Genomic DNA, 12,833 nt, shown 5'->3' on the forward strand with positions numbered 1-12,833 from the left:
TTGGCAGAGTTCAGGGGCAGCTGATCAGGCCTGTGAGCAGCACGTGGCTCCACACAGGTCTGTGGCTGGAGCAGGGCTGTGCCAGGGAGAAGGTGGAGCAGGAGGACCCCCAGGAATGTGGCTCACACCTGCCCGGGGCACTCTCGGTCACCTCTGAGTACTGGGAACTCTGCTTCTCTTGTGCTCAGCAGGGCATCTCTTGGGCACTTCAGATAAATACATTTGGAGGATTTAGAGCACAGACAAGGGGGTCAGACCCTCAGGCTTCCTGGTCAATCCCCACTCAAAGGGGAGAGGGTAACTAACTCGATGAGAACAATTTTATTCATGCTTCTGTTATCTCTATGTGTCTCCAGACCAATACTGAGCTCCTCTGACACATTTCAGAGTCCTTTCCTACTAAGAGACAAGGTGGTCTTCAGACAGTGGTTGACGTGGAAGACAAAAGGACCCAAATAATGGCACCATCGTGGATTCACTGCATTTTTCTGGTCAATGTTCCCTCAAATGGCACATTGAGGATGTGGAGGAGGAGGCTGCCACATCAAACAGGCATTTTCTGAGCTGGCAGTCCTAGGCTGGCTTTCTAAACATACACTTGCCCTTCTTTGTGACAGCACTTACAGGCAGCTCTTCCCTACCCTGCTTTTTTCCCTCACAAATGAGACAGACCACTAAGTCAGTCTGTAGTGGCCAGAGTGGCTCAGCCCCTCAGTGCATCACAGCAGGGGTCCAGTAAGATAATGGAGAAAATGAGGTTTCTGTCTTGCTTTGTGCCGAGGAGTGGCTCGCTGTCCTCTAATTGTGGCTACGGCTTTGCCAGACGCTTAACTTTGTTAATACAATGTGAATGCCACCTACGTGCCCCTCACTTGTAGAACAGTATCCTTTGGTTTGCTGCACTTTGAGGAGGTCTCGGTTGAGTCATTTAAGCCTTTTCTTCCCCCCTTTATCTTTGTTTTTTTATGACCACATTTTTCAAAGGAGTGAGTTCCAATTTAGGCACTGAGTTTGTGCAAAGCCCCAGCGTAAAAATGGGTCTTTGGAAAGAGCTTGACGTCAACGTTGAAGTGAAACTCAGTCTCGTCTTTTGGTGTGTCTGGGGAAGAACTAACATCTTTGAGAGGTGTCGTGTTAGGAGTGCAGGTTATGGGTGAGCAGCAGCTGAGGTTTGAGCCTGTCAGTCTCTCCCACTGACTCACTGTGGACTCCAAAAGCCCTGGTGAGAAATACTTTTTTGGGTGTTAATCAAAAGATCATAGACTCATGGAATAGTTTGGGTTGGAAGGGACCCTTAAGCCCATCCAGTGCCACCCCTGCTGTGGGCAGGGACATCCTCCACTAGCCCAGGTTGCTCCAAGCCCCATCCAGCCTGGCCTGGGACACTTCCAGGGATCCAGGGGCAGCCACAGCTTCTCTGGGCACCCTGTGCCAGGGCCTCAGCACCCTCACAGGGAACAATTCTTTCTTAATCTAAACCTGCCCTCCTTCAGCTTAAGGCCACTCTGTTTAGTGGGAAATGATGCAGCAAATAATACAATACAATTTAGAAATAAATTTTCCAATTTCAGCACATTTCAAGACACCTCAATTTTAAATCTATTAAAGCAGAACAGAAAAAATGTGAATGAATGGATGAGAATTCTACAGTATTCTTTAATAATCACAAAGGGCAAAATTCTTTATTTATTAAAGAATTAATATTGACTTAAAATTCCATTTTTTAAATGGAAGTGTAAAGTGGACCAGAGGGGACTGAGTGATCAAGCAACACCTTGGTGGACCTGGCCAAGGTTCACAGGGCACAGTCACCACTGTTTCAACACCCATCCTTTCAAACCCAAGAGTCTGTAAGTAAAAGTGTTACACGTGCAAATGTTCACGGGGTATTTGCAGAGAACGAAAGTGTTTTGTGGTCACACTTGCTGAATCAAACACCTTGAGGAAGGAATATTCCCACTGTAACATCCACCGCTGCCGCGACGGCAAGGGGTTTTTAAACCAAGGGATATTTTAATGCAAATTCCGTTTATTTGATTACTGTTTTCGCCGCATCAGTCGCTCGCTCCGGCTCTGGCCAAGCGCTGCCCGGCCGCCCCTCTCCTCACGGCAGCGCCCGGGGCTCCTCCGTCTCCTCGGCCCGGCCACCGCAGCGCCCAGAGGGACGGAGCCCCGCGGCCCCGCCGCTGTCCCCTCTCACAGCCGCTGTCCCCTCTCACAGCCGCTGTCCCCTCACACGGCCGCTGTCCCCTCACACAGCCGCTGTCCCCTCACACAGCCGCTGTCTCCCTCATGGCCCCTGTCCCCCGCACATCCCCTGTCCCTCACAGCCCCGACCGGCGCCTGGATCCTCCTTAAGAGGCGGCGGCGGCGCGGGCCCCTCCCCGCCCGGAGCGCGGAGTCGCCCGCGGAGGGAGCGGGAGCGCCCAGCGGAGCCCGGCAGCCGTAAGCGCGGGGTGGGAGCGGGGCTCACCGGGGCTGGGCTCGCCTGGAGCGTCCGGAGGGCGGGCGAGGAGCGGCGCCGGGGCCGGTGCGGAGCCGCCCCCGCGGCGGGACGGTCCGGTCCGGCCCGGGGCTGGCGGAGCCCCGGGGGAGCGGTCCCTGCGCGGACACCCCCGGTGCGAGGGCTCCGAGAGGTACGCGGGAAGCAGCGCGGGGGCGCGGGGTGGGAGCGGCACCGCGGGGTCCCTGCACAGGTCCCGCAGCTCCATCCCCAGCCGGGCAGGGGTGCGTGCCCGGCCCCTGTCCCCGCAGCTGGCATGGCACCGGCACCGGCACCGGCGGTGAGGCCGTGGGAGCTGTGGGGAAGTGCGGCAGGGCGGCTGCAGAGGGAACATTTCGCAAAATGCCGACGAGAGCAGCTCTTCTGGGTGTGATGTGAGAGAAATACCTGTAAAGAGTTCCTGATCACGGCCTTTAGCAGGTTTCTGTTCACTTGCGTTGGTGTGATCATGGACTAAAACAACGGAATGGTTTGGGTTGGAAAAGACCCTAAAGCCCATCCAGTCCCACCCACTGCCATGCGTAGGGACATCTTCCACTATCCTAGGTTGCTCCAAGCCCCAGATCTGGTGTGGAACACCCTGGCTTTGATGGGACAAGGCTCTTTGGGACCAGGCTCCCACACTTACAGGTTCAGGGTGATTTTCTCTGTCCTGCCTCTGGCCAGTCCTGCTGCACCAGTGCAGAAGCTGCTGCCTCAGTGGTGGCACCAGTTCCTGTGCTGGTGGCCGTGCTCCCCCCAGCAGCTCAGGGATTTGCACTGGGTTTTGTCCTTGTCCCTGCAGAGCTGGTGTGAGCTGCAGCTGCTGGAGTTGTGTGACCCCTGCCCAGAGCTTGTCCACCTTGTGCTTTCCCTTAGGGGAAAATCCCTTGGGCCGCCTGAACTGCTGAGTGTGGAGTTTCCCATGTGGATAATGGGATGCAGACTCCAATTAAAGCTCCATCCCCAAGGGAGGAGCAGTGGTGTGGGTAGGAGCTGTAACTGCAGAGGATGTTCCTGGCAGAAGATGCTGTCCTGCACCTCAGTAAGGTGCAATGCACGTGAAGCTGTTGATGCATGGGATCAGCAGCTTTGTGGTTACCAAGAGTTGTTCAGCCTGCTAAGGATTCCAGACAGAAAGAATAAATCTGACGTGCTTCTTTTATTTTCTTTTTATTAGAGAGAGGTTTTCAATATACGGTGTAGAGATAAATGCTCTTCTAGCACTGTTGTCTCTCCAAATCTTCATGTTGGCCCTGTCCACCTTTCTGCACACTCTTGGCAGGGATCCATAACAGAAGAGAATTGCAAATATTGATTTATGCTTGAATCACATAAATTAATTTCTTCCTGCATGGCTAGTCAGTCTGCACTGGAAAAACACCAGTTTGACTCTTGACACCAAGCACTGTTTATGACTTACTTTTGTTAAAAAATTAGGAAAAAAGCCAGAAAAAAAAAAAAAAAAAAAAAAAAAAAAAAAAAAGGGGGAAAAAAGAAAAGTTATCCAATACTGCTGCGCACTAGGGTTGCATACCAGCTAGAATGGGAAATATTTCAGGTTTTGCCATAATTTTGCCCTCCAGTTTGTGAATTTTCATCATACAAACAGGAAAAATCTCGAGCATGGGATGAGCACTGAGTGTTTCCCTCAGAGGTATTCCTGCAAAGCCACCGAGCAAACTTGACTGACATTTTGGATAACCTCAGTTCTTCCTGACAATGCCAAGGGCTGACCCAGTGCAATGCAGAAATGACCTTATGAGTGCACGTTGCTGCAGGAAAAAATGGGAATGGCCCTGTTGGAGTGTTTGAATTGATGTGCAGTACTCAGGGATGTGGCAATCTCAGTGAGTTCCATGTAGGTTGGAACAGGACAGTGTTGGCAGTGGAACTGGAGACTTGGGAATTGTGAATTCAGATCACAAGAAGTTAATTGAATAGCTTGGGATGGAAAATACATCAGAGCAGCAAGCAGCATCCAGAGAAGGAGGTGTCTCCCCCCTGTACCCAGAAGTTCAAGTATATGAAAACTTACTACAAAATATGAGAAAATACTTAGTTTTCCATGGAAAATTTCTAGCTCAAGAGGTAAAAGCTCAGAGTATGGTATGGCCTGTGGTGAATATGGAGTTGAGATTAAATTCCAATTTACTTTTTACCTGACACATAACACTGCTGTGGAGCAAAGTCTCCCTACCCTTCAGGGCACGTATCCTCTGTATCTGAGGAAGGGGAGTGGTCTTAAGGGAGCAAAACTGAATTCTTAACTAATTGTTTAGTTGGCATTGATAGGCAAGTACAAAAATATTGGTGCCTTAAAATCTGGACATGATTTAAAGCAATAAAAGCAGGTGCTTCCCTACAGCTCTGGTTCAGCTGGAAATTCAGCTTTCAGTTAAAGTCTGGGGGCCACTCACAAGACACACTTTTAAACTGAGGTTTCAACTGGTCTGGTTTTATTTCATTTGTCCCTTTCTAAACAGATGCTTCACATAATTTGTGGGAGAATTTGTCTTTGATTTGATGGGCAGGGACAGCAGGATCTTGCTGCGAGGTGATGAACTCTTGTCTGGGTTTGCTGTGGCACTGTGATATAACTGTGTCTTTCTCAGCAGTCTGAAAAACAAATCCCAGAACCTGCCTTGGTAATGGAAATTACCTCATCACTGCCCTAGGTTATAATAACGTGATGTAGTAATAGAATACTTTCAAAAGAATTCTTCCTTTTTTAAAAAGAAAGAAAAAAAGCAGCCCCTCACTACCTTGGTATTCAGACTTTCCTGAGGGTTTTCATTTACTATTTACCTCAGAGAGATGACCCAAATTTCCTGACTGTACCAGTTCCCAGTAGCCTGTGTGTCAGTGTCTGGAGCAGAGTTACTCAGCCCATGAGGCAGGGATGGGAGGTGGGCTCTAGGACAGGGGAAAGTGGTCCCCAAAGCAGAACCAAACTAAGCACCAAAAGCTTCCAATATTTCCTTTTATTTTTAAAACAGATTATGGGGAAAGTAAAAGGAACCAGTGAATATTTAAACTTTAATTTTTTTAAATGAAAAATATTTTTATGAATACTGCAAGTGAGAATTCATGGGTATTTTAGAAATATTGATTAGTTCTCCAGCTTGAACACATTGTGGAGGTGTCCAAGGCCAGGCTAGATGGGGCTTGGAGCAACCTGGGCTGGTGGGAGGTGTCCCTGCCCATGGCAGGGGTGCCACTGGATGGGCTTTAAGGTCCCTCCAACCCAAATCACTCTGGGCTTCTGTGGTATTTTACAGAATGACACAGTTCCTGTAAGAAATAAGCCCACAGTGTTAGTGAGGGGAAAATATCAGCCATGGATTGCTAGATGTACAGATTTGATTCATTTTCTCATGGGTTCATTATGGGCTGTCAGCAGTGGTGCCTCCTCAGCCTGTGCTGGTCCTGTCTCAGCTGGCAGCCGTGCCAGGGGACACAGACACTGCAGCTTTTCTCCTAGAATGTTTTCCTTTCCCAGAGAGTGGGTTGTGGGGATGACACTTCCATCTCAGCTCACGCTTCTGCTGCCTGCTGGTAATTCCAAGACTCTCAGCACGTGTAGGGAAGGACGTATTTGACATCTGGACTGACAAACAGCCGGAGTAGGAGTCAGTGTGGGAGTGTCCTAGACACTTTAAGTGGTCCCTGGAGGAAAACCAGGTGCTTCCATGATAAAGTCCATGTGGTTCCAAATAGATATCCCTCAGAGCACTGAGATGATGTGCTGGGAGTGCCCTTTGCTCTGGCGTTGGTGTTGGAGCTGGAGTGAGTGGTGCCTGTGGTGTCTCTGAGCACTGGGCTGCTGTCCAGGCTGCTCAGCCCTGCTAGCAAGCCCTCTTTAATTGTGATGTTTAATCTCCTTCCAGATGAATGGCAGCACTGCTAACTTGGAGAGGATACAGAGCTGCTTTTTCTCCTGATAACATCATTACTTCAGCTTAGGATGCTGAAAGTGTATTTTTAAAAATACAGCTAAGCCTGCAAACAAAAATCTTTGTATTTCCGTCCTTCCACCTTCCCTAAATACGCAAGTTTAGAAAGAAGATGCAAAATACAGGGTCAGGAGCTTCCACATACACAAGTTCTGAACTATTTGAGATGTATCAGTCGCATCTGTGGGTTTTTTTGTGGTTACCTGATAGTAAAGATGTTGAAGTTACTTCATCTTTGATATTCATCTGGTATTTTCCTTAGAATGATTTCAGCATAAATCAGTAAGACTCTAATTTCTTTTCCTACTAGTATTATCACTGCTCATATCCTTTGCCAAGGAATGTGCACTTCTGTAATAAATTATCCTTTCATATTTACTGGGATTATAAAGGTCCTTATTTATGCACACTTATTGTAAGATCTGTACAAGTGTGTGTTTCTTGCAGTAAGTGGCAGTCCCAGCCCTCAAGGGATTGAATTTTATTAAACATACATAAAGGGTAGGACTGAAAAGTGAAATGTTGGGATAGATGGAGCTAATGGAGTAAGAATTGGATGCACATGTCCAGGCTGTCTCATCTGATCTGCTCCATGGCCTTGGCCAGACCATTAAATAGAAAGATTTGGCCTTACAGGTTTGGTGTGAAGTTACTTTTGATTTGGTGGTACTCCCCCCACCCCCTGCATTACCATGTCTGTTTCTCAAGGGCAGAGGTTATAAGTAGGGTTTAATTACTAAAACTGTGTTTCTCATGCATTTAACTTACTTTGTCAAGTGGATGCTGCAAACCCCGAGCAGAGGTTTCATTCTGTCCCATCTCAGGGAAAGCAAACAGCACCGGTGGATGATTGCACTGACCAGGGAGCAGCCCTGGCTCTGGCACGCACCATCGCTTTGCATGCTCCACCCCAAAAACTGTGCCTTTGGGACTCACATGCAAAACTGGAGCTCTATGCAAAGCCAGCAGCTGCTGGCAGTCCTGGAAGAAACAACATAGAAACTATGTTTTGGGGAGAGGGTGGTTGTAGACCTGTGGAATGTGACTAAATAGAAACTTCCTGGTTGATGCTCTTGTGTTCTGCTTTTCAAAACTAGCCTATAATGGAGAATTTGAAAAGACTTTTGAGGCACATCTGTTCTTCAATTTATGGGTGTGTGTGTTTAAGTGAACATTGCAATAGTGGCCATCTCTTGTCCTAGACAACTTCTCTGAAATACAGAACTAACTATTCATGTGCTGCTGTTGTGTTTGAATCCTTTTGCTCCCTAATCCAAGTAGAATGGATAATGAGTTTCTAACCACAGACTGAGTGTAACACCCCTTTATCTCCTCATAAAGGCAGGATTCTGTAATTTTCACAAACCTGGTAGTTCTGGACTGTTGTATTGTGAAGAAAAAGTTGTTTTCCCCATGGAATCAAAGCCCTCCAGTTGTGATTTAAGGACAGTGCTGCTGAAAAACCTGACACAAATGGGAACTGGAGCTTGTACAGCATCTAAGAGGAGGGTGCTGGGAAGCAGGTCCTGGCTTTCCTTAAATCCAGAGTATTTTTATGGGTGTGTGTTTGTTTCACAGATGACACTCTCACTCTCCCTGCTTTTCCCAGCTCTGTAAGGTTCCCGTAGGCAGCTGCTGTGAATTCTGTGCTGATGGCAATGAGAAACAGCTCTTTGCTAATGGCAAGGCCTGCCAACATCTTGCATTTCTCTGGCATTTTCCACTTGGAATAGCACATGTCCACACAAGCTTTCTTGCTGAGTGATTCCATTCAGTTGGGACATGCTTCCAAGTGTTATTTTGCTTTTTATACTTAAATTCCTTTTTCCAAGAATCCCAAATTCATTAACTCAGTGTGCTATTCAATGAGCTCTTCAACTCCCCTGTGGCCTGTAAAATGCAGGTTACATTTTTATAAGGGTGTTTTTGATATAGAGAAAATTATATTGGATATTAGGAAGAAATCCTTCCCTGTGGCGGTGGGAAGGCCCTGGCACAGGGTGCCCAGAGAAGCTGTGGCTGCCCCTGGATCCCTGGAATTGTCCAAGGCCAGGCTGGACAGGGCTTGGAGCCACCTGGGATAGTGGAAGATGTCCCTGCCCATGGCACAGGGTGGCACTGGATGGGCTTTAAGGTTGCTTCAGTGATTCTGTGAAATTAAATAGCTTCTTCTGAGGCATTAAGTCAAATCTGAGTCAAAATCACCATCTGAAAGGAGTGTTGTGGGCAGGGCCAGGTTGTTCTCCCTCAGCTGAGAGTGACCTTTCCTGGCCACTTAGTGGCTGTTTTCATTTAATTGGATATTTTCATTTAAGTTTTGAGTATAGGTGGGGTTAAACTCTCCCCCAAAGAGTTTTATTTAAACTGATGTAGTTCTCTTCTGGCAACTTTGTGCTTTAACAAATTGACATTTTCTTTATAAAAAGGCTTCTTGAAAAGTGCTCCAACACCTGCTTCATGTAATCTCTGCGCTGTAACGTGTCAGTCATTTCCCTTTCACCACAGAGCCAACTCATCCGTGCTGAGAGAGAGTTTGAGTTGGCAGGGAGGTAGTAAGCCCTCGGTGTCTTAAGAAATAGTTGAATTAGAAGCTTAGGTTGTTTGGTAAGAGAGTAGTCATAGTTCATTTAAGTTTCCTGAACCAATCCTCTGTGCCTCAGAGAGGAGCATGAAAGTCCCCCTTTTGTCCCAGATTTTGCAAAGCTCTTTTAACAAGGCGGTATGTAAATCTGGGGTTTCTCCCTCTCTTTTGTCCTTTTACTTTTGAAGTCATTGTTTGTGAATCTGTAGTGACTGAGAGTTATTGTATCCCACTCCAGAAGGCCATGTTTAAGTTGCTGTGTTTTTGTGGGTTTTGTTACTTCTTTGGGTTTTTTCTGCTTTGTGTAACCACTGATGGAATTAACCTCCTGATAGTGGTAGAATCACATTACAGTAAAGAGAATTTTTTGTTGTTGTTTTTGTTTTTGTTGTTGTTGTTGTTGTTTTTTCGCTTATGAAGGAGAAAACTTTCCAAGAATTGTATGAAGATGTTACTTTCAGTTTTAGTCCATCTCCAAAGCCTTAGTTGGGAATGTTGGGCATTCGTTTGTAGTGGCTTCAGTCCTCCCCTTCATCTTCTCAGGGCTTGACTATGTGTCTGTGTGGATAACAGTTATTGAAAAATGAAGTGGCACCTGATTCAAAGCTTTCTTCCTAAATCAGCAGGGTTGGCACTGCAGCTCATGCCACAGCTCGGTGTTTTTGCTGTTGGCACTCTGAATCTGCCCAAAATGGTGGGGCAGGAAACTGAAGCCCTTGGGAAAAAGCAGGAGCAGAGCCTTGTCAGCAGGGCAGGGCTGGCAGAGGTGCCCAGGGGGCAGAGAACTTGGGGAAGTTGTGAAAGCCACGGCACAGGAAGAGGAAGGAGCTCAGGCAGGGGCAGTGAGGTGCCTGTCCCAGTGTGGTCTTTGAGCAGGAAGGTGCCACTGCTCACCCTCTCCAATAGGACAGGAGGGTGGAGGATACCCCAGCCAAGTCTTGTGGAGAAAATCAAACCCCCTGTGCAAACGCTTTGCCAAGATGAAGTTGCCTTCAAACATAAGCTGGCAGCTCAGGAGCTGCTTGCTCCTGAGAGGTTGTGACTGCTGCATCCCTGGAAGTGTCCAAGACCAGCGTGGATGGGGCTTGGAGCAAGCTGGGATAGCGAGTGGCATCCCTGTGGGTGGCACGAGATGGTCTTTAAGGCCCATTCCAACCCAGACCAGTCTGGGATTCTGTGTAACAGCTCAGACCCAGGGCTGAAGGTCTGCTTGGCCAGGCTTGGCTGTGTGGAGCCAGGTGGGGTTTGTTCCAGGTCTGGCTTTGTTCAGCAGCCAAGGGTTGGACACAAGACAAAGATCACTGCTATGGAAGTACTTAATCTCTCCTCTCAAAAAATAATATATGTGTTGGGCATGTCTGTGTTTGTGTCTGTGTGTAAAACATATAGTTATTTTACTTACTCAGACTCCAGCTTGTCAATAGCCATGAAATATTTCCATATAAATTTTACTCTCAGCATAAAGAATGGGCTGAAAAATGTTAGCGTCAGAAGTTTGCTCATTACTACTTTTACTAGAAAGTCCAGACAGATTTCCTTGAGTCACTCCAACTTTGTCATGCTTTAAGCGCTGTGACCAGAGACCAAAGGAAGTGCAGCACAATTGTCCCCTTGGCTGCAGACGGTGACCAGAGCTCGTGTTTGGAGTGAGGATCCCAAAACCAGAGTTGAGTCACATTGTGCAGACATGACGAGTGGCAGATGACAAAACACACCTTGTATGTGCAGCCCTTCCTCCAGCCTGGCAGTGCCAGCAGCCTGGCTGCAGCCTGTGCCAAAATGCTGGAAAATCCCCAAAACTGATACCAATTGAACTGAAAAAGAATGAAGGATATATTGAAAGGAAATATTGACCTTATGTTCAGCTAAGTATGTTTTACATGCATTAGCTGACCAGGAGCTAGCTGTTAAATTTTACCAGCTTGTTCCATTTTTAGCTGTTTTTGTTGGGTTTTGTGTGAAACCGCTGTGTAGTGCAGAAGGACTGCCAGCTGCAGTTGAAGCCTGAGTGCATCAGGCACCTTTGCATGTTGGCTTCTTCCCCCAAAACCCCATCAATACTTAAATACAAGCTTATTCTAGTGTTTTCCCTAGAGTTTTTGTTTGTAAACTATTCTTTACAGCAGGGAAGCAAAAGAAAGGGGAATGAAGGTGTGGATATTAGTTAAAGATAGGTAAGAACCAAACCCTCCTGATTTTAATAGAATCTTCAAAAGGCATTGGCCCAGAAATACTTAGAAGCTGGCTGAGCTTGTCCCCAGGGGACAGGGATGGATTTGGAATGAGATTTTTGGAGGCTGATTCCAGAGTTCTAAATCATCCAGCAACAGTTCTTTCCACGGTACCAGTGAGGCTTCTGGAAGGAGGATCCTGAGGTTTTGGCAGGCAGCAGCTCTTGACCACAGTGCAGCAAGTGGAAAGTTTTGCCAACGTTCTAGGTAAGAAAGAAATGCAGGGGAGGTTTTTTCCTTCCTTTCCCCCCTTCACATGAGCTTTAAAGGAATATAGTCAACAAAAAGGTCTGCTCAGTCAGGTGTTGCAGTTGAGATGTCTATCATTTAATTTTAGGAGTTCTTGCATAAGTGTTTGCATTCCTGGCAAGACTTTGGAAGCTGCCACTGGCAGTGAGTTTTTCCATTTCAGAGAGCCTGGCTCTGGGTACTTGGGGAACCCAGCATCTCAAAATTCAAAAGTGAGCCTTAAGCTGGGCTTCCAATAGTGGAAATACCCTTAAACAAATAACTGTCAAACATCCCTGGAAGTGTCCAAGGCCAAGTTGAGGCTTGGAGCAACCTGGGCTAGTGGAAGGTGTCCCTGCCCATGGCAGGGGGTGGCACTGAATGAGCTTTAAGGTCCCTTCCAACCCACATCTTTCCAGGATTATATGATGGAAAGTTTGTGGAATAAATAGGTTCCAAATTCCTACTATTTAGATATGTTGGCCATTTTTCCATCTGCTTTCCCTAATTTTACTGTGCTCATAGTAAACTACCTGCAGAGATGATCTTGAAATGACACAAATAATAGGTGGACTTGAGTAGTGCATTCTAATTGTTTTAGGTCTACATCCTAATTCTTTTTCATGGAAATCCCATCAGATTTTTCACATTCCTCTTTGTTGGCTTTCTTGCTGGAAACAAGTGAGCTGCTTCCCACATAAGCCTGACCCACACTGTGGGGATTACTTGTCAGCTGCCTGAGGTTTTTTGACCAATTTTGAGATTTAGCCATCTAAACTCTCTGCCTTGTGGCTTTGATTTCTGTAGCAAAGGATAGTGATTGTGCCATTTTTAAAGAGTATTCTTGGCATCTCTCAGCTGAGTTTGGTGTTCTCTCTCAAGGCTGTTTTTTATTTCCAGTGCAATTTCAGCTGATGTAAAATACGATGTTGAAGGGCAGTTATTTAAAGGTATTAACTCAAGGAGCTCTTTTGTTCCTTGAATGAATTAACTCCTTACTTCGAATTTACTCGGTTCCACTTTGAAATCCTTCTGTGAATTTGCCATACAGTGAGCTCACATATGGTGACATGGGTTTTTCTCATAACCTCACAGGCTGTTCAGCAAGTGGTTCTTGTTAAGTCTCCTTTGCGTAAGCAGGATAATTTTAACATAAATCAGTGTGCCCTGAATCAGTTGCCTCTTCCTCAGACCTGCAGATGCTGTCTCTGGGGAAACTACAGCACGTGGCTGTGTTTTCAGTCCAGGGAACTTCCATGGCCAGCGTGACACAGGTGTGGGTGAGCCTCCTGAATATTCCTGTTGGGGAAGCCATTCCTTGCAGAATGTAAGATAGGGAGGGTGTTTTGAATCCA

The 12,833-nt window shown here is 46.9% G+C and overlaps 1 protein-coding gene across 2 annotated transcripts in view; it reads left to right on the forward strand.

Moving 5' to 3' along the window:
• The first annotated feature begins 2,376 nt into the window (after window positions 1-2,376).
• PLA2G4A (phospholipase A2 group IVA) overlaps window positions 2,377-12,833 on the forward strand; it is a 69,518-nt gene continuing 59,061 nt past the window's right edge. Inside the window, exon 1 of one of the 2 annotated variants that reach the window (XM_063407777.1) lies at window positions 2,377-2,445. The gene's annotated coding sequence lies outside the window, so the exon portion shown is untranslated. Of the gene's footprint in view, window positions 2,637-12,833 lie in introns of both variants that reach the window. The other variant, XM_063407776.1, reaches the window with a different exon arrangement.

The sequence above is a fragment of the Prinia subflava genome, chromosome 10 (genome assembly GCF_021018805.1).
Source record: "Prinia subflava isolate CZ2003 ecotype Zambia chromosome 10, Cam_Psub_1.2, whole genome shotgun sequence".
NCBI classification, from domain to species: domain Eukaryota; kingdom Metazoa; phylum Chordata; class Aves; order Passeriformes; family Cisticolidae; genus Prinia; species Prinia subflava.